Here is a 21,930-nt window from a genome sequence, read left to right as displayed (position 1 = left end):
ACCATGCCCCCCCACACACACCTGTTTCAAGGTTTGGCCTTTGTCACAGGTCCTCGAAGGGCACTCAGAGGACGCTGGGCGCCCCTGCAGCCCCTGTGGGGCAGTCCACGATGGCAAGACTCCTATCGTGACAAAGCTAAGATGTTATTTGTGTGCCTTCTAACTCTTACTCCCCCGAGGGCATGGCGGAGTTTCCAGAGAGTGCATGCACTATGGTATTCACGTGGCCAAGGAAATGCGGTCTTGAGTTTAAAAATGATCTTAGCTTCAGCTTCTCCTTTGTACATAGTGACAGACACGGCTTGCACGGATGCAGGGCTGCAGAGCTGTCGCTTTGTCAGGGGCTCCTGCGGCCACGTGGTTGGAGAGGTGCTCATCCGGGTCCACCGTGTGCAAGGAGGACGTTCTGTGTGTTTCCTGGGTATTCGATGGCACCTCCACTGTCAGTGAACTCTACAGAAGCTGTTACAGAAGACGGTTTCAGAGCACGCAGCGGCAGGTGATGGCTATGTACTTGCTGTATCTTTGGTTTAGGAAGATGAGACTAACGCTTGGAGGCCAAACAATCCCCAGAATGCAAGTTGCCATTCGGTTGGATTCTGCCCGATTTCTTTTTGTCGCGTGAGTGGCCTTGGGATGCCGGTCTTGGCCGGGAAGTTCTGAGGCTGCGTTCGGGGCGGGGGGGGGGGGGGGGGGGGAGGGGTGCTCACTTGTTTCTGTTTGAAAGCGCAGGGAGGGGCGGAGCTTGCACTCTTGGATTCCTTGCAAGGTTTGCTGGTCTGGATGTTGGCTGAAGTTCTGCTGAATGACGTGGTGCGGTTATCGGTGACTTCCTACAAGTGGGAGGAGTCCGACTTGGAGACTTGGAGATGATCCCGAGTCTGGAGGAGGTGCCCAAGACTTCAGAATGGATGGCTTTACAAGCGGCAAAGACCTGGGCTGAGAAGGGTGGCCCCCTGGTGGAGACTGGCCTTGGCCAGCTCTCTCAGGCCGGTCCCATACTTGGCTGGGGAGCAGTCTGGAGAGGAGTAGCTACAAACTGCATGTCACGAGGTGGACTTTTTGCCAGATGGTCAGGCTCTTGAGCATTCATGGTCACGTTCAAGTTCAAGTTCGCTTCAGAAGCCGTGCTCTCAGCCACATCCATCATGAACCGTGCGCTTCACGAGAAAGGCGGGTCTTCCAAACCGCAGCTGCTTTCTTGCTGTCAGCTGTGCGTGAATCTCTCGTGCAGGGGTGCGATGCCCTGCTGCGTGCCCCGGGCTGCGCGTTCACCGCGGGCCTCGGTCGGTGCGGCTCTCTTCGTGTTCCCTGGCCGTGGGCTGTGGGTCTGGGAGGCTGCTGGAAGGCTGCAGTACCTGGGGAGGGATCCTCCAGGGAGTTCGGGTGTCTTTATCAGCGTCTGTGCACTTTTCCTCTTTAGATTTTCGGTGGCCGTTACACCGAGTTGCAAGCTGATGTCTCATAGTTGGATTTTTTTTCGTCATTTTCTTGATTTCTTCTTTAAGGTGTTTTATTTCATCTAATAAATCTTCGTTCCTATATATTTGATCTCCATCTCCTAGATCTGGACTGGGCGGTGGTGAGGGTTGCGTGTGTAACGAGCCACTTGCGCCGAACCAACGCAGCCGACATTTCAGCTTCGGGAACTGAGTTCCGCAGCCGTGCCGCCCCAGACCACGGGCCGCAGGCGCATCTCATCCAGTGTCGCTGTGTGCTCTGGTGCTTCCACAGACATCTGAGCCTGGAAATCGGGCGTCTCTCCGCAGCTTTCAAAATGTCCCGAAGGCGATTCTCTGCAGGGAGCACCTCTGCTCAAGTCGTGTCTTCCACGGTGATGAGAGTGGTCAGGGTGGTCATGTGGCCGAGGTGGTAGTGCTCCTCCTTTTAATTTTATTTATTTGAAAGACAGAGTTACAGAGAAAGGTAGAGGCAGAGAGAGAGGGAGAGAGAGAGGGAGAGAGGCTTTCCATTCCACTAGTTCACTCCCCAAATGACTGCAACGGCCAGAGCCGAGCTGATCTGAAGCCAGGAGCCTGGAGCTTCTTCCGGGTCTCCCATGTGGATGCAGGGTCCCAAGGACTTGGACCATACTCCACTGCTTTCCCAGGCCACAGCAGAGAACTGGATAGGAAGTGGAGCAGCTGGGACTCGAACCAGTGCCCATATGGGATACCTGAGCTGCAGGCCAGGGCTTTAACCCCCTTCGCTACAGCCCCAGCCCCAGCCCCAGCAACAATTATTTTGTAAAGCTGAGTACAGGGCCGTGTGTTTGTTAACGGCACTGTGGAAACGTTGGTCAGCTTACAAAGGAAGAAATGATGTAAATGCAAATGCTGCGAGTCTTATAGAATCTAGGCTCCTCTTCTTCTTCCTTCCCCTTCACCTTCCCTTCATCTGGGACTGGGTTATGGGACACTACCTGGGTGCCCTCCAACACCGGGAGCTGAGCGGGCACCTGGCATCCTGGCATCACAGCCCTACCCTAACGTTTTCAGCTCGGTGGCATCCCCTGCACAGCCGTCTCTCCAAGGTGTTCATGAGGTCCTCCAGTACTAAGGACATTGCCGGTCCCCTGAAAGCTGTGCCTGGCCAGGCAGAAGACTCCTGGTTCTGTGAGAGTGGAGCCTGCCTCCCAAGGATGTCCACTGTGAATTCTCATTCTGGTCCAGGAGCTCCAGCTTTCAGGTTTCTCTGCTCTTTTTCCCTACCATTATCCCATCCCCAAGCAAACAAGCGAAACAACTTCTCTCTCTTTTCTAAAAAGATTTATTTATTTGAAAGGCAGAGATGCAGAGAGGGGAGAGAGCGAGCGAGCAAGAGAGAGAGAATGAATCTTCCATCCTCTGGTTTTCTCCCCAATCTCAAGCCAGGACCCAGGAGCTTCTTCTGGGTCTCCCACATGGGTGCAGGGGTCTCAGCTCTGGGGCCATCTTCTACTGCTTTCCCAGGTGCTTTGGTAGGGAGCTGGATAGGAAGTGGAGCAGCCGGGACTCGAACCGGCACCCAGATAGGATGCTGGCACTGCAGGCAGAGGCTTAACCCTCTACCACAGCGCTGGCCCAAACAGCTTCTCTTTTTGAAATAAACGACTTCAGTGCCTTCACCATCCTAGCAGGTAACGTTCTCTTGCATTCAGCGATGCCTGGGCTGGTGTGGGGTGAGAAGGGGTGGGTTAGCACCCACACACCTGTTGGAGACTGCTAGGTATTTCAGGTTCCTTCCCTTGTGTCGCTCCCCCTCTTCGTGGAGGAACGACACAGGACCCTGCGCTGTTCTTTCGTCTGCTCGGCCCTCCCCGGGTTTGCTGCTGGTTCTTCCCGGGTTGGCTACTATCCCTTCCACCTCCGTGGAAGGGCAGTTCCCCCTGGCCACATTCCCCACTTCCGCAGGGGAGCGGCACACCGCCGGCCGGCTTTCTGGGGGGCTGCACAGGTGTTCCTTCAGCTAGATGTTCCCCTTAGATGTTCCTGGTGCATGCCGTCTCTCTCCTCCTTTATAGTCCTCCTCCGCCAATCCCAACTCGGCTGCCCACACGCCGAGTACGCTGCTCTCCTCCAATCAGTAGCAAGTCCTACAGTTTATTGGTTGAACTGGAGGCAGCTGTGCGGAAGCTGTTTACTTCTCTCCCAGCGCCATATTGTGGGAGAGCAGATGCATAGAATAAGTCTTAATTCCAGTAACTCAGTCTAGTCCGGTTTGCTCCCCACACCCTTGGGTAGGTAACAGCACAACGCCTGGCAGGACCTGTCCTTCCAGGTGAGACACGGGGGCTGCACGGGTCGGTGACCTCTCCAACGGCTGTGTCAGCTCCTCGGTCTTTGGGTCCTAAGTCCAGGACGCCTTCCGGGCTTTTCCCCAGGGTCAGCCCTTCAGGGCATTCATTTATAAATGGAGACCATGGGTCCTCACCTCGTATCTCGGTTGTAGCAGAGGGAGCCAGAGGTAGGGCATGATCCGAATCGTCGGTCTCCCTTTGTCAGTTCCCTTAATAATCAATATAAAATAATTTACATCATTAAGAGCCCCAGTGACCTGCAGAAGCAGTTACATTGGCAGATTTTCCACTTATGTAGGAGTCCTTGTGCACCTACGGGCTCTGCCTTAGCAACCAAGGGAGGTGCTGAGCCCTCCGATATCAAAAGTCGGCAGTAAACACAGCAACAGAGGAGAGAGGTTACAGCCCCCAGCTCTCTGTCCACATGGGAACCAGACACAGACAGGGCTACCCTAATGCCAGGGGCCACCTCCTGAGCCTCCCGCGGGGACCAGCTGCTAACGGAGGCTTTCCACAAAACGCACCGATTCATTAAATGTTGAGTGTCCCGCACCCCGAATTCTGCGTACTGAGGCATAGTTTTGATGGCGGTTTTCTGAACATCGCTGGAGACGTTTGTAAATGTCACGTGCAGCATGGAAGGGGTCAGGCCCCGGATCACAAAAAGACGGCAGGATCGGCTTCTCTTCTCGCGTGGTCTGGCCTCCCTGCCCGATCCCTCGGCGTGGCGAGTTCTTGCTGTCCTGCGTGACAAGTCTTCAGAACACGGAGAGGAGCTTGTGTGGCTGCTGCTGGGTCATCTTGGGGGAGACCTCACCTGAGAGGTGCCTCTCGCGTCGTTTGGTTCCTGGTCACATCAGACAGCATCCAAACTTCTGGCTTTGCATCTTCCGGGGTTGAATCTCTAGGAACCGCGGGACTGTGACTCCCACACCGCGAGTGCTGGGTTCGAGGGAGCTCTTTGCTTCTTCCCGACCTCCAGGTGTGGTTCCCACCCCGTGCTGCCTGGGGTGAGCAAGACTGGAGCCGCTGGCAGGACACACCACTGAGAATCGGTCTCTTCTTCCCAGCCCACTTTCCCTTCCGGGACCACCCGGTGATTAGTAGATTGATCTTCTAGAAAGTTCAAGCGATGAATTAGAACTGGGGGAATGAGTCTTTCCTCTGTCTGTCTTCCGCCCCGTTCCACAGTCTGCTGCTGTCTCTGTCCTCGCCTCCTGCGACGCCATCCCCTCCCCGTCCCTCTTTGGGGATCTCGTCTTTGCCTTGGAGTCTGGCCCAGGTCCCTCCTCCTCCAAGGGGGCCTCTTCGAGATGGGCTTAGACTCCCTTCCCTGGCCCTTTCAGAGTCGCCCTGCTGAGCTGAGTCCCTAGAAAATGCAGACCAATTTTCATCTTTCATCCTACAAACATTTAACATGGTATCCTGCATATAGCAGCTGTTTACTATACTTCAATTGCTTTCCTTACCAAGATCGTGCGGTCACATGGAAACATTGAAATCTCATGCAGTTGATGCTTCCTGAGTTTTAAATTTATTGGCTTAGCCTTAAATGACTTCAAAAAATTATTTGAAAGGCAGAGAGAGAAACAGACAGACAGACGGTCAGACAGAGCTCTCCCATCCACTGGCTTACTCCTCAGATGCTTGCTACGCTGGGGCTGGGCCGGGTGTCCCGTGTGGGTGACGGGGAGCCATGTGCCTGAGTCATCTGCTGCTCTCTCCCAGTGAGTGCGGTAGCAGGAAGGTGAAATTGGAAGTGGAGCAGGAACTCAACACAGGACACCACGCAGGTGTCCCAAGCAGCGGCTTAACCACTGTGCCAAATACAGCCCCTTCCTTACGTAGCCTTTTTTTTATTTTTATTTTTGACTATTTGTGCACCGCAGAGCCAGGTCTCAGTGCTGTCACCGTGGAGCAGTGACTGATCTATGGGATTGGGTTGATGCTGGGAGGACCCCTCTGCCTGCCCACCTGCTGCAGCGTCCCCTGAGTCGGACGCCTGGGCTTCCGGGTTCCGTGGACCTGACGCACCAGGACCCAGCTGGAGGACTCCTGGTTGGAGACTCCTGTCCGCAGCCTGGGAGCCATGACCACGCCTGTGCTGCTGTGCACCTGCCGCTGCCCTCTGCACAGCCAGTGCCCCCCAGGCCCGTCTCAGCTGGAAGTTCCATCTGCCGTGGGAGTTTCTGATGCCTGACTGTCCCCAGGGCCGTGCTCCCCACACAGGGGAGGCTGAGGGGGCCCTGGAGGCCAGGACTTAGGATAAAGGACGCGGGAGCTGGGGAGTCAGCTGATGTCTGATGCGTGCTCCCACTGGCCCAGGCCCCCGTGAGTGTCTGCAATTCCCGGCCTGCCGAGTCTCTTTCTTGTGGTGCCTTTGAGTATGGTCAATGAGCAGCAAGACTCCTGGCCTGGCTGTCCCCTAAGAAACTTCTGGGAAAGTCTCTGGGTGTCTGGCGGCTCCTGGAGGTGTAGCGAGAGGAGGGCAGGTGTGTGTGCAGCCTGGGCCAGAGCCGACCCAGGCCAGCGCCTCGGAGGCTGTTTTCCATTCTTGGCAGGAAAAAAAAAATCTGTGCTCCAGCCAGCTTGTCGCTCGCTCTGGTCATTGCACGAGGGCCACCTGCCCCCCCCCCAGAGGTCTGACCTCGAGATGATGTCCAGTGCCCCCGCGTGGGGCCCCCACATGTCGCCTGCCTCTCTCTGGTGCCATGTGCACGTATTGCAAAGCTGCCTCTCAGACCTTCGTGATAATAAATTTAGCTTCATGCTGTGATACAGGATCGCCTCAGTGTAGACTCAGACTTGAAGAACTCTGTGTATGTGGAGAGCTGGCTTCAAGGAAGTCTGAACAGAACGTTCTTTTTAAGCGACCTTCCCCGCTTATGGAGATCGAGGTGAAGAATAGAAAATAAGGCATCCTGAGATGAGCCGGTTAGGCCCTGCCCTGCTGACGACACAGGCTGCCAGGACACCCGGCCAGGCTCCAGGGAATCGCGTGCCTCCCTTGAGGGTCGGGCGTCCCGTGTTCTGAAAAACTGCCCACAGACAACGCAGTGTCACAGTGGGACGATGGCCAGCCGGACCGTGAGCTTGCTGCAGGGTAATTGGGTAACAAGAAAGGAGTTCTTTCATAGGAACCTGCAAAATTCACGCGTGGCATTTGTAAAAATCTGGGGGCCGGCGCTGTGGCATAGCAGGTAAGCCTCTGCCTGCAACACTGGCCTCCCACATGGGCGCCGGTTCGAGTCCCAGTTGCTGCACTTCTGATCCAGTTCCCTGCTAATGGCCTGGGAAAGCAGTAGAGGATGATTCAAGCGCCTGGGCCCCTGCACCCACGTGGGAGAAAAAGGATGAAGCTCCTGGTTTACCCACTAGGTCACAGCATCGGCCCCCCAACCAGCTAATTTTCAAGTTGATAATTGTGTATGGCCTGCAAGTGATGGTACAGATATCTACATGGCCCTTGGCAGGAAAAAGTGCCCCCAGCCCCGCCTGTGGAAAAACTTGGAACAGAGAGGACAAGAGGAAGCCAAGGATTTGGGTGAGCCTGGTGCAGCCTCCACGGAGAATGGCGGGTGCTGGGGAATGAGCCGAGGGTGGTGCCCGGGACGTTGCCGTGGAGCGAGGTTTGCTCACCTCCATTCCTAACTGCTCAGCCCTGTCCCCCTGGGGAGCCACCTGCACTGGGAGGTGCCCTGGCCTCTGGGGTGTTCCCGGCAGCCCACTCACCAGTCCTGGGCTTCTCCCACAGGAAAAAGAATCACAGGGTTCTTCCTCCTGCCTTTGGCTCATGGAACATCCTGTGAGACACTAGATACCTCTAGACAGATGTTTTAAAAATAGATTTATTTATTTTTATTCAAAAGTCAGAGTTATACGGAGAGAGAGAGAGAGAGAGACTGATTTCCATCTGCTGGTTTACTCCCTAGTTGGCCGAAATGGCCGGAGCTGGGCCAATCTGAAGCCAGGAGCCAGGAGCTTCTTCCAGGTCTCCCATGTGGGTGCAGGGGCCCAAGGACTTGGGCCATCTTCCACTGCTCTCCCAGACCATAGCAGGGAGCTGCATGGGAAGTGGAGCAGCTGGGACTCGAACCGGCACCAATATGGGATGCCAGCACTGCAGGTGGCAGCTTTACCAGCTACACCGCAGCACGGGCCCCCTTAGATTTCTTGAAATTTCTTGCATCTTTCCTAACCCCACACATGTTGACGGACAGCTGAGCCCAGATGCCATTGCCCTGCCTCGTGTCCCCCGTGAGAGTCTCAGTAAACCCAGGCAGTAACCATTTTTCACATTGCAGTGTGGTGTTGCTCCAACGTGAGAACATCCCAGAATCACCCAGAGGCCTCATTCCAGCACCCAAGGTGGGCGTCACCCCACAGCACCTGATTCGACAGGTGTGGGGAAGCGCCTGCAAGCTTGTGTTTCTACGAAGTCCCCAGTGTCACCGTGCAGCTGGTCTGCGTGCGTACACACAGAGACACACACACACATGCACACACAGACACACATGCACATATAGGCACACACACAGACTCACACACACACATGCACACACAGACATACACACACAGAGAGACATGCACACACAGACACGCATGCACACACATATGCACACATGCACACACACATGCACACAGGCACATACACACACATGCACACACAGACACACATGAGTACACAGGCATGCACACAGACACACATGCGCACACAGATGCACACAGACACACATGCACATGCAGACACACATGCACACACATGCACACACAGACACAGAGACACACACACATGCACACACACTCTTTGAAGGCCTCCTGGTCGAGCATCATCAGAGGGTGCCTTACAGGTGTGCTTTCCTCCTGCACCCCAGCAGTGGACTGGTTCACTTCTCGTCACTTTTGAAACACTTGCTGCATTCTTCCACAGTTGTTTGCTGGTTCCCACACTCGTGTCTCGTCCCCCAAATTAGAATGCAGCTCCTTAAAAAGGAGAAACTCATTTTAACACCTCGAGACAAAGCCCAGGGGCCCAGTGTGAGGTCTGCAGGCGCTCGCTTTGCAGAGCGAGAGGACGGCTTCCCATCAGCAGGCGGACGTCTGCTTTGGTTGGGTCTTTGGATGCCTCTCAGCCCCCGATCCCTGTGCTCCTCCCCATCTCCCCAGTGCAGAGCTGGGGGCTTCTTGAAAGGAATCATCCGAACTCTTGTGTTCAGAATAATCCCAAGCCTGCTGCTGGGATTTGGGGAGTGACGCAGTCGATGGAAGATGTCACTTACTCTGTCTCTGCCATAGGTAGATAGTTAGATAGATATAGATATAGATACAGATATAGATATAGATACAGATATGGAATAACTCCAAGAACTGTTGCTGAGTAGCACGAGTAAGCACCTCCTGCTTGGCTTCCTTGGTTTGAGTCCCAAGATCCGACTTTGCTATTTTGTTTTTTCAAATAAATGCAGTATTTCCCCTTCGATGACTCACTCTCAGCATCCCTGGGTTGAGGAAACCAAATGGACCACAAACCGCTCCACTTGTCCTGCGCCCGGGGGCTGGCTGTGGGGCCACGGGCCCCTGCCCCTTGCTAGGAGGGCTCGGCTTCCCACCAGCGGCCCCGGGAAGGTCCCTGAACACTGCCGAGCTTCCTCCACCATCATGGACAAGCACGTGTGAGTGTGTGTGTGTGTGCTTTTTCTACACATACATGCTTGCCACACACAAACAACCAGGTGGACAGAGCGCATGAGGCTTTGGCTGAGGTCTCTTGCCAAATGAGAAACGTCAGTTTCAAGTTCAAACACCAGTCCTCACAGTCTGCTGCGCCTGAGAATCCCCTGGGGTGATTTTAAAAATCCCCCAGTGCCCAGGCTGTGTCTCAGACCAGTCAAAGTGGAATTTCTGGGGCTAAGACCAGACATCAGTGTTTTAACGAAGTCCCTCTAGAGAATTCCCGTGTGCAGCTACGCTGACAACAGTGACCCCAGCAGCACTTCTCTGGGTAAATGGATCTGGCAGTCTTGTGACTTTGGATCCTTTACCATGGCAACCACAGGCAGCAGTGGATTGTAGAAGCAGCAGGTGCATACCGCCTACCCTGCTGCAGGTGGGGGCTGGGCCCGGTTTCCCCCCACTGAAGAGCACCATCCATCTCGGGAGCACTGCTTCCCCGCCAGGTGAGGATGTTGGGGTGGTGTTGAATCTGCTGTGGTTTCATGGGTCACTCAATGTGGCCTTAACTGTTTGCAGCCTCTCCCATCCAGAGATGGACAGATGGGGTCTACTTCCCAACCCTTGAGGCTGGGCTGGTCTCATGACTGGCAGTGCGTGGCCAAAGAACCGCTGTGTGAGCGCCGGAGCCCGGGCCCCTCCCTGCTGGCCTTGCAGCTTCCACTTTTGCTCTGTCTCAAACGCAGCCCCAAGACGGCCACGTGAGGAAGCCGGGCCAGCCGCCCGGAGGATGAGAGACGAGAGGCCCCCGGGCCACAGCCAACGCCAGCCCTCAGATCGTGGGTGAGGCTACCCCGGACTTTCCACCTTGGCTGCACTCCTGCTGAGTGTTGTCTGGGTGAGCCTGAGTGAAACTAGCAGAGGGACTGGCCCCTGCCAGCCACGGAGTCCAACAGAGCCGACAGGGCGATGTTGTTGGGGTGGTTGTTAATCAACCAGCCGGGGCTTCACAGATCCTCCGAACCTTCACAGGTGCCATGGGGTTGGAGGTGCCGTGCACTGCGGGGGGAGGCAGTTTATAAAACCGTGGAGGGCGTCGTGGTGCAGTGGGTGCAGCTGCCACCTGAGACACCCACATCCCCATGCTGGAGTGCCCATTCCAGTCCCAGCTGCTCCACTTTGGGTCCAGCTCCCTGCTAATGCGCCTGGGAAGGCAATGGATGGTGGCTCAAGTACTTGAGTGCCTGCATCCATGTGGGGGATCTGGATGAAGCTCCTGGCTCCTGGCTTAGCCTGGCTCAACTCTAACTGTTGCAGTCATTTTAGGGAGTAAACCAGCAGATGGAAGATCTTTTTTTCTCTCTATCTATTCCTCTTTCTCTCTTACACTGCCCTTCAAATAAATTAATAGAGCTTAAAAAAGTACTGGTCGAATTGTTCTCAGTGGAAACAATCCAGCTTTAGGTTAGTATTTTTAAAAAAGATTTATTTATTTGGAAGGCAGGTTGACACAGAGAAGGGGAGGAACATTGCATCCACTGGTCACTCCACAAATGGACACAATAGCTGGGATTGGGCCAGGCTGAAGCCAGGAGCCAGGAACTCCATCCATGTCTCCTGAATGGGCTTCAGGGGCTCAGATACCTGGACCACCATCTGCTGCCTTCCCAGGCGCATTAGCAGGGGGCTGGGTCAGAAGTGGAGCAGCTGGGGCCTGAGCCAGTGCTGTGGTATGGGATGTGGTGTGAGGATGTGGTGGCTTAACCCATTGCACCACAACTCCACCCCCTCAACTTTATTTTATTTATTCATTTATTTATTTTAAAAGATTTATTTATTTATTTGAAAGGCAGAGTTAGAGCGAGCAAGAGAGAGAAATCTTCCATCCAATGCTTCACTCCCTAAATCGTTGGAACTAGGCTGGTCCAAAGCCAGGAGCCAGGAGCCTCTTCCAGGTCTCCCATGTGGGTGCAGGGGCCCAAGCACTTGGGCCATCCTCCACTGCTTTCCCAGGAGCATTAGCAGGGAGCTGGATTGGAAGTGGAGCAGCCGGGACTGGAACCAGTGCCCATATGGGGTGCCGGCACTGCCAGCTAATCTGCTATGCCATAAGGCCCCCCCCAGCTTTATTTTAAAACAGCTTCATAGATATCAATAAAATATTTCTCCCATTGAGCATATGATGCATTTTTTATGTGTTCAAGAGAATAAAGTTTGAAGCAGACTGTAGAGCTGTAAAATAAAAACCAGTCATGGTGGATCCTCAAAAACCAGTGCGTATGGATACGAATTACACAGAGGGGCAACCTCAGGGTGGGGTGCCTGCTGCTGAGTGGGGCATTTCACAGGTTCTAGAGAGGAGGGACTTTCTGCGGGTGCTCAAGGAGTTGAACTGTCCCCATCCAGACCTCAGTCCTGCCTGCTGGGTTCTGGGGAGACAGTGTTCCCATAAGACTCACCGTGTGTTGGCCTGGCCCCCGGAAGAGCCCTGTTACGGCATTGGGGCAGAGTCGGGGGTTGTGGGGACTGTTCATTATTCGGTGTAGACGGAGCTTCCTACTGGGCAAGGGCAGCGCTGGATTCCGTCATCTAGAATGAGTTCATTGAGGAGGCTTTGACTCCCGGCCAGTTTTCATCATTCCTCGTATCTCTCTCTCTCACACACACACACATGCATGCACAACATGTACATACAACATACACACATGCACACATATATGCACACAGCACACATGCACACACGTACACACGTACATGCAATACACATGTACACACATACGTGCATAACTCACACCCAAGCATACTCATGCACACATATACACATGTATACACACCCATGCACACACGTGCATATACACATGCACACATACATGCACACAGCACACATGCACACGTACACACATATACACATGTACACACATACATGCATAACTCACACCCAAGCATACTCATGCACACATATACACATGTACACACAATACACGTGTACACACATACGTGCATAACACACCCAAGCATACTCATGCACACACATACACATGTATACACACCCATGCACACACGTGCATATACAACATGCACACACATACACAGAACAATACCTACACACATGCACATACAACACACACGCATTACCCTGCTAAGGTTACCACAAGGACCCCAGGCCATGGATGTGAAGGGCAGAACCGGTCTCCTGGGGCTGCAGTCCAGAAGAGACCAAGGCGTTGCTGGCTTGAGTTCTCCCAAGGCACCTGTCCTTGACTGTGAATATCCGCTTCGATCTCGCGTCCCTGGCTGCTCTCTGTGTCCACGTTGCCGTGGATAAAGCTCCAGTCAGGTTGGGCTGAGTCCACTCTAACAACCTCTGCTTAACTGAATCAGCTTTGGGAAGACTGCCCCCAAGTAGCCACATTGGAGGTGCTGCCGGTGAGGACTTCAGCCTGCGAATCCCAGGGGAACACACACTTGAACACATACGTGTGTACAGACGTGTATCCATAGCCATACATGCGTGTCCACCTGTATCCATGTATACACACATGCACATACTGTAATTGATGGGAAATATGTCTGCATCTGTGTCTCTGTTAGGGGGTTAGTATCGGTTCCCTGCCTTGTGAGCCACTTCGTGTTGTAACAGATAAAGACAAAAGGAAGAGGAGAGCAGGTGGTTTTAAATGTTAGGTACTCAAGCCTGGGTCTCTGGAGGTGGGGGCTGAGAGAGCTGCAGGGAGTTTGGCGGGCACAGGGCACCTGTGCAGAGCGATGGCCAGCCCAGCTGGTGCCATCAGAAGGGGCATCAGGCTGTGGACTTCTGCTAGCTAGGACAAAAACCCCACTTTTTTTTTTTGACTGTGATTGCTCAAGTTCCTATTCAGAAATAATTGTCAAAGGGGAAATTACATTATTTTGGCGGCTTTTTTCTTCCTTCTCGTTTTTTGAACTCTCCTAATGTGATAGGCAGATAGGAGTTTTGCTTCCTTTAAATGAAATCACTGAGTTCCTGTTTCTCTAATTGGAGTCATTTCAAATAAAAAAAACCAGGTTATCAAATAGGCAATAAAAGAGAAAAAAGAAAAGAAACCAACCAAACAAGCCGTCTTTCTTCTGAACTGAAGGGGAATTCGGCAGCTGGTCAGGAAATCGAGAGCGGGAGCTGAGGGGGTGTGAGGGCCACCGGGGTGTGCTGATCCACGGCCTGCGAGGACCGCGCTGTGTCTACCCAGGGCTCAGACCTGAGGCTCCTTCTCCAAATCAGCCCGACACGGACCTTGGCTCAGCTTCCCCGTGGGAGCTTCTGGGGCCAGCTCGAGGGGAGGCTTGCCACAGCTGTCCCCAGGCAGGTTGGAGCCATCGCCCCAGGAGGTGGGCCCCTTGTGCTGGACTCAGACCAGCGAAGACAGTTTCAAAGAGGAAATACGAGAAGGAACAGACAGGGAGATGGTGCTAACATCACCAGGCCAGATGAGACCATCAGGTTTGGCAGAAGTCAATGTGAGACTGGGGGGATGCTGCCTGTGTCCCCAAGAGTCCCAGGTGGGACATCTGTTAGGTGGGGAGTTAAAAAGCAGCCTATGTGTGTATGAGAAGGCCTGAAGCCCAGCATCTTGTATTCAAAGTCCTGCTCAGACCCTGATAACCTCCCAGGTGGTCCCAGCCCTTCCCCCAAGGAAAGCTCCCAGAATTCTCTCCTCAAGACCAAAGGGGTTCCCTGACCTGATAACAAGGGGGCAATAAAACCTTCTCAGACACCCTAGGGAAGCCCCCCTACTCTGCCCGGGCACCAGCACATCTGGGGAGGAATTTGCTAATTTTCACCCTCTGCTCTCTGCTGAGCCGCCGGCCTGGCCTGCCCAGGTGTGTTCTCTCCATTCAACCATGTAACCTCGCCCCCCCCCCCCCCCCAGTCTGAGCGACTGGGCGCTCGCTATCGGTCCCTTCCGTTCTGACGGATGCCCTGTCCCTAATAAAACCTTATTACTTCCCTCTCTGTCTCACGCCTGAATTCTTTCTCACGTGAAGACAAGAACCACAGCTTCCACGGCTCTTCTCTCCTGCGACCTATCTTCCTGCAGGCTCAGCGTCATAGTTTGTCGTCCTGTGCACTTTTCCTTGTTTTGTTTTGGTCATGATGGGGTCGAAAAAGGAAGACTCCAAGCTCTTACGCAGTATTTCAGCCATGGTCCCTGAGCATAGACTTACACACTTCACTCAGAGCTCATCAAATGAGTCAAGTAGATAAATGCTTCCTCTCCTGCTTTTTCTCAATAGAAAAACCACCCTCTTCCCAAGAGAGGAGCCGTCCCTGGGACACCGCAACACACAGGAGCCTGGGTCTGTCCCGTAGCGATGCATGGCACAGGTGCAGTGGCCAAAGAAGAGGGTCTTGAGCGTCCTCCCGGGAGTGTCCTCCCCGGTGTCCCTCCCTGGTCCGCACAGCTCGTGGCTGGACAGAAGAACCGTGTTTCCTTCCTGCTACACATGCGTTTAAGTGGAGAGACAGGTCCCCCCCGCCCCATGCTCATCAACACCTGCCACCAGCATCTGTCTGAATTGGAACCTGCCCTGTGGCGCTGCTGGACCCGGTTCATAGTTATCATGCAGCTATTCTGACAGTCGACTTTGACCGGAAGCCTCCCCTGGGATGCCCAGGGACGCCAGGGTCAGAAGCTTGCAGGGGAACGAAGCCGTCTCAGGCAGCGGTTTGCTGTCTGTCTCTCTCAGAGGGTGGGGCCGTCTTGCTGAACTTGATCTCCCGACAATGCCTAGTGTGCCGTGGGTGCTCAGTGAAGTCCCACCGGCGCCATCTGAGCAGGAAGCCGCCGAGCTGGCTGGCACCCTGCAGCTTGTGTCGGAAGGCAGTGGACTCACGAGTTGGGCCCTGGGAGTCAGGAGGGAGGTGGGCGCTGCATCATCTTTTTGTGTCTGGGACTTTGTGCCAGCAGTCCCCCCACACAGAAAGGACGGGAGCATCATCTCCCCTGTGGTGAGGAGTCTGGTTTATCTGAGGTCCGTCTTGGAAGTCACACTGCTTAGTGTGCCCAGAGGAGCGAGCTCTCTGCTGGCCGCCCCCAGTAGCGGAGCTTCTTAGAAAACTTCTACTAGAGTTCAGGGAAAAACAAAACAAAACAAAACAAATTCGGAACCATGGGGAGAGGTAACCGCGGGGACATGAAGACTTTTCAGTCCCATTTCCCTCACATCTCTCCCAGCGCTGTGTGCCTCCCACAGCAACAAGTCCAACTTTTCCTCTGCACTACAAGGAAACCATCCAAGGGAAGAATTTTCCTGTCTGCAGTTTCCAGAGCTCCGCCTCCTTTTCCGCGTTTGGCCGTTTGGGTGATTGTGTCCCGGGATGGGGCTCAGAGATGCCCGTTTGTAGGGACCCCTGGGGAGCTTACCTGGCCCCAGGACCTGGGCTGGACACAGACCAGTTTTTTTGGATTCTTTGACTGGAGCATCAGTGTTGATAAAAACTCATCAAGGTGTTCCAGTGTGAAGCTGAGCTGAGAACCACTGCTTGGTGCACTGTTGTCTTCAAATGCAAAAGATTTTGATTTTCAAAAAAGCCCAAAGGCTTCTTTGAGTTGGGAAAAGCATATATGTATTTTTAATAGTCTCATAATTGAAAACTTACCAAAGGGATTTCCCCCATCCCCCAACTTTCCATTAATAAAAAACAAAGCCAACTTATAGTGAAAGCAATTGTGAGGAAATGCAGCCCAAAGTAGAATTTTCCAGAAAATTATGGGCAAGTGAAGAAAGCAAAGACAGTCGCTGAAAAACAAGATGCGTTTTACAGGAATTTCACTTCAAGCTCGTTGGCGACGGTGTCTCCTTTCAAAGGTGGGAGAGAGCATTTGCGAAGAAGTCTGCCTCCGGCTGGTGCTAGGAAGCTCAGGGGCGAGCAATGGAAATGCCCGCGGCAGAGTTCACTCAGTCTGACTCAGTGTGGGTTGTAGAAAAGAAATTAGCACATTTTTGACAGTAAGAGCACAAGTGGGTGACAAAATGACTAGCCACCAAATGTCGCCCTGAGAAGGGCTCTCCTGCCCACTCATCTTGCAGACACAACTCCAAACACCGTGTCGACCCTGTCTTTTGGTGGTGAAAGAAATGTGCGTCTCCAGTTGTGGGGAGCAATTTGGACTGGACTAAGTTACTGGAATTAAGACTTATTCTATGCATCTGCTCTCCCACAATATGGCGCTGGGAGAGAAGAAAACAGCTTCTACACAGCTGCCTCCAGTTCAACCAATAAACTGTAGGACTTGCTCCTGATTGGAGAGCAGCGTGCTCGGCGTGTGGGCAGCCGAGTTAGGATTGGCGGAGCAGGACTATAAAGGAGGAGAGAGACGGCATGCACCAGGAACATCTAAGGGGAACATCTAAGGGAACACCTGTGCAGCCCCCAGAGAGCCGGCCGGCGGTGTGCCGCTCCCCTGCGGAAGTGGGGAATGTGGCCAGGGGGAACCGCCCTTCCACGGAGGTGGAAGGGATAGTAGCCAACCCGGGAAGAACCAGCAGCAAACCCGGGGAGGGCCGAGCAGAAAAAAGAACAGCGCAGGGTCCTGTGTCGTTCCTCCACGAAGAGGGGGAGCGACATAATGGTGCCGTGACTCGGATATGAAGCCTAGGCAGGGTTTAGTGTCGTTCCTCCACGAAGAGGGGGAGCGACACCAGTGACTCGGAGAATTCTGGGTCCTGCATACCCTGACCAGTGGGCAAGGAGCCGAGGCGGTGGCGTGGGAGGCACCGGTCGTCGGCACGACCCAGAGGCATCCAGGACTCCTCATCCAGGCACGAGACCCGGACCTCACTGACTGCTGTGGCGCAGCTGCCCCTGGGCTGCGGGAGAGAGGGTGTTCTAGCCCCTGGGCCACTGAGAGCACAGGGTGCTCTGCTCCCCTGGGTTCCCGCTGTTCCTAAAATCCCAGGGGGCCAGGTTCCTAAAGCCTGTCTAGTGAAGACACTCAATGACAAGTGAGAGCTCCGGGAGCTTCATACACGCTCCTCTGGTTTTCGCCTTCTACCCCATGGGGCGTCCTGCAGGTCATGAGCTCTGCTTGGCATTTTACACGCCTTGTCTTCTTTGTTCCTGGCCATGAATCTGGGGGTTGGGAGCTGCTGACCCCTTGTTCCTGAAAATTCAAGCCATTGTGTCGCCTCCTCCTTAACGCACCAGGGTTTACTGTCACAACGACAAGAGTGCTTTTCATTCTCAAAGCACCAGGAAAAGTCGAGGCACCGGGAAATGCTTGCTCCCAGGCCCTGCGGGTCTTTTCAGATACTTTGGACCGAGCACAGATGTTTGTAAGGGGACTGGAGGAAGCTGACCCAGGACTGGGCCATGCCGGTGTTGCTGGGCGCAGCTGTCCAGCATTGCTGTTGCACTGTGTGGCTGATGATGGGGGTCGTGGCAGTGACAGTGGCTGATGGAGCCGTGAGCAGGGGACGCTTGGCCCCTCCCCTGCGTGGCTGCTGTGCTCCGTGTGTGTGGGAGGTGACTCTGTGTCTGGGCCCTCACTCCTCCCCTCCCTCTATGGCAGTGCCCTGTCCACTGCCCTGAAAAGGCCCCTCCAGCCCTCCTCTACAAGGCCCTGCTGCCCCCCTGCCACGCCCTCCCGTTTCTCCCAGCCTGAGGCTGACGGGCTGAATTGTGTCCCTCCACGAGACACGTCCAAGTCCTAGCCCCGGTCCCTGCGAAGGTGACCCCATTTTGCAGTAGGGTCTTTGCCGATGTCACTGTAGGGACTGTGAGGTGAGACAGGCCCTAAGTCCAAGGAGGGGCGTCACACAAGAGACGAAACAGCAGAAGACACGCAGGCGGGCGGCTGTGTGAGGCAGAAGCAGAGGCCGCCGCGATGCGGTTATGAGCCGAGGAGGACCGAGGATGCTGGGAACCGCCGGCAGCTGGGATGGAGGCCTGGCCAGATTTGGCCTCGGAGTGTCCAGCGGGAGCCAGCCCTGCTGATGCCTCACAGCTGGTTCCACATGTGTAGCCCCGGAGCAGCCCGCACCTGCAGCCCCAGGGCGAGTCCTCCGCTTTCTCTGAGCTCTTCTGTCCCTGCATCAGATTTTCCCTTGACACCCATCAATGCTGCCTCCGTGCTTTACCCGCCCACACACATGTCTGCTCACACATATGTCCACTCACACACATGTCTACCCACATACATGTCCACTCACACGTATGTCCAATCACCTACATGTCCACCCACATACATGTCCACCCACATACATGTCCACCCACATACATGTCCACCCACCCACATCCAATCACATACATGTCCACTCACACACGTCCGCTCACATACATGTCCACTCTCACACACATGTCCACTCACACACATGTCCACCCACATACATGTCCACCCCCACACACATCCAATCACGTACATATCCACTCACACAGTCCACTCACACACGTCCGCTCACATACATGTCCACTCACACACTTGTCCACTTTCACACACATGTCCACTCACACACATGTCAACCCACACACATGTCAATCCACACACATGTCCACCCACACATATGTCCACCCACATACATGTCCGCTCACACACATGTCCACCCACATACATGTCCACTTTTCCCTGCAGATCACAGCCCACAGAGGGCTGGCTCCTCTCATGACACTCTGCACAGTGGCACTGTGGGACCCACGTGAGGGGGGTGAAGCGTGGGTGAGTGAATGCCCCCGGAGCGACTTGAGCCACACAGAGGGCCACGTGGCCGCGGTGGCTGCCCTCCTCCATGGCTGGGCCAGCCCGACCCTGCCCGGCTCCGGGGCTCCTTTGTTGCTTCCAGACTTTGGAATGTCTTTGCCCAATGTGTCCTGGGCGGCCCCAGGCAGCACTGGGCACAGGGCCTCTTCCCCTGTGCTGTCCTGTGGTCCTCAATAGCACGTGTGACCTCTCACGACCCTGGCAGCTCCTTAAGGCCGGCCTCCACCCTGCTGATCGCGGAATCTCCTTGACCTGGTGTCGGTGGTTGGTAGTGGGTGTGCAATGAGTAGCAGTCATTTAAAGCCCTCAGGGATTTGGTTTCTAGCTGACTTGGTCCCCATGTCTCCTGCGGCAATCCTCGGATCCCAATCCCTTGATTACGGGTTGAGCTATCTCCTGCCCTGTGTGTTGGAATCTTAACTCCCAGTACTTCCAACTGGGGCCCTACTTGGCGATGGGCCTTTACAGGGGCAATTAGAGTGCTGTCGCTAGGATGGGGCCCGAGCCAGTCAGACTGGGGTCCTCATAAAGGCAGTGGAGGTGGAAATCTGGGCACACAGATGCACAGAGGAAGGAGGGTGAAGACACGGGGAAGCCGGCAGCTTCAGCCAAGGACAGGAAGCAGCCAGCCCTGCTCACACCTTGATCTTGGACTTCTGGCTCCCAGAACGGGGAGGTGCCGGTTCCTGCCGTTTGAGCCCCAGTCTGCCCGCTTTGTTATGGCAGCGCCGGCAGCCAGCCCTCTCCTGGGGTTCTCAAAGCACCCAAGGGCGCCCTGGCGCAGGCTCTGTGCAGCAGGTCTGGTGCGTCTTTGTGTTTCGTTCTCACGGCAGCATGGCGTCCAGAGCGCCTTCTGACCGAGAGAAACACCGCATTCACTGGGCTTGGACGCCACTGGGGATGGAGTCCAGCCCGGTGACCCAGGAAGAGCAGGTCCATGACTTCCTGATGACGCGGTGACCACGGGAGGGGGAAGTGGTCAGAGGGCACGGCCATCCCCTGGCCAGCATGAGTGGGGACGCTGGAGGTTCCCTGGGTCACCTGATGCTGGAGGGGGTGGCACTTCCTATTATCAGTAAAAGAAGTGCTTTTCTGTAACTCAGGGGAAGCTGTTCTGCAAAGAGAAAATCCATTCGTGACGCCCAGCATGAACGACTCTCGGCTCATGAGACTCGGGCCTCTGTCCGGGAGGAAGTGCTCAGAACGCCTGGGGCGCGTTGTGGGCGCTCTGTGGATGTGGGATTTTCTTCATCATCATCTTCATCTTCATCATCATCATCAGAAGCTTTCCTGCCACGCGAGTGTGTCACCAGCATTAATTTTGGCCCCTGTCTTGTGCACTGTGAGATCACAGGTATCTACCGAGAGGGTAAAATAGAAGGCATTTTTCCACAGTGCTGTAGCCAGTGGAGGAAGGCGACACACACCACCCACTGTGGCTGCAGAATTGGCAGGAGCAGCTCTTCACCCTGGCGCTCAGGACACATCCCTGTCCTTGGGGTGCCACCCTGGGCCGCTCAGCTACCACTCGGGCCTCTTCCTGGCGGCAAAGTGAACTTGGGGTGCACCTGCTGTTCAAGCCCACAACCTTCACTGCACGGCTTGCTGCAGACTGGGACGCTGTGGGGCAGCTCCCAAAGTCTCCCTTCAGCGGCTGCCCGAGAGCAGAAGCGCTGGTGATCCTAACGGGGTCTGCGGGTCGTCTGGTCTGGGAAGACCCCGTCCTTGGCCTGGGTTTCCCCTCTGGGAAGACACAATTGGTGGACTCCAGCTGGCTGAGCCGGTACGCACTAGGAACTCTGGGTCAGCCTTGTCACTTATCTGCCTCGTTTCTCACCCCTCAAAATGATATGCAGCAGAAATAATTTATTCTGCCTTAGAATTCTGTGCTGTCGAGGCATCACCATTCCTTACCAAATGAAGAGGTGCAGGGGACTCTGCCCTGAGGACATAGGAAAAGACAGACCGGGTTCTAGCATCAGTCTCCTTGGCTTCGGGGTCTAGGCCCACCCCGAGTCCCCATGGAGCCTCTCAGCCCAGAAGCCCCTGAGTCAGGTGGGACCGCGCACCCAAGGTCATGACTGATGGAATACACCCAGAAGCCCCTGAGTCAGGTGGGACTGCGCACCCAAGGTCGTGACTGATGGAATACACCCACAAGCTTTCCTCTGTGAGGTCTCTCCGGAAGCCTTGGGAATTCCTTAGTCAGAATCTGCTTCCGGGTAAAAGGTGACTGTAAGGATTTAGGAAGAGGGGGACACAGGTGCCCTGTTCCCCTGGAACTCTAAGCCACGTGGCTCCTGCCTGCTGACCAGGGACACAGGTGAGTCCGGATGTAGGAGGAGATGAGAAAGGCTGCTGGTAATGGCCCGAGTAGAGAGGAGAATTCAAAGCCAGCACATATCTTGCAGGCTACCGTGTGTCAGATGGGAGCCACCAGCAGGGTGTGGGCTGCAGGTGCCTGGTCCTGGGAGAGGTGAGTCTGGACCGGCTTAGACTTCAACTCCATTGACAACGTCTCCCCATCCCACGTGGCAGGAGCAAGTGCCGAACTTGTGGGGGTTTGTCCCTTCGACGTGGCTGGCGACCATCTCCAAACAAAGAGGAGTCACTGTGGGGGGCTGTGCACCTGCCTTGTCCTTAGAGCTCTGGTCCCCACAGAACCCCACACTCTGTGAAGGGGCTGCCGGGGGAGTGATGTGGGAATAGAGAAGCACACAGCCCCGTGTCTCTCCATACTCGGAGCAA

General features: G+C 54.9%; 1 pseudogene; it reads right to left on the bottom strand.

Annotated features, from left to right (window-relative positions):
• Positions 1 to 734: 734 nt before the first annotated feature.
• LOC138849766 (uncharacterized) lies at positions 735 to 2,565 on the bottom strand (annotated as a pseudogene).
• Between the last annotated feature and the right edge of the window lie 19,365 nt (positions 2,566 to 21,930).

The sequence above is a fragment of the Oryctolagus cuniculus genome, chromosome 5 (assembly GCF_051225735.1).
Source record: "Oryctolagus cuniculus isolate XC-2025 breed Fujian yellow rabbit chromosome 5, ASM5122573v1, whole genome shotgun sequence".
Classification (NCBI taxonomy): domain Eukaryota; kingdom Metazoa; phylum Chordata; class Mammalia; order Lagomorpha; family Leporidae; genus Oryctolagus; species Oryctolagus cuniculus.
Note: the sequence above shows the minus strand (reverse complement) of the source record. Positions and strands in the feature narration are given on the sequence as shown.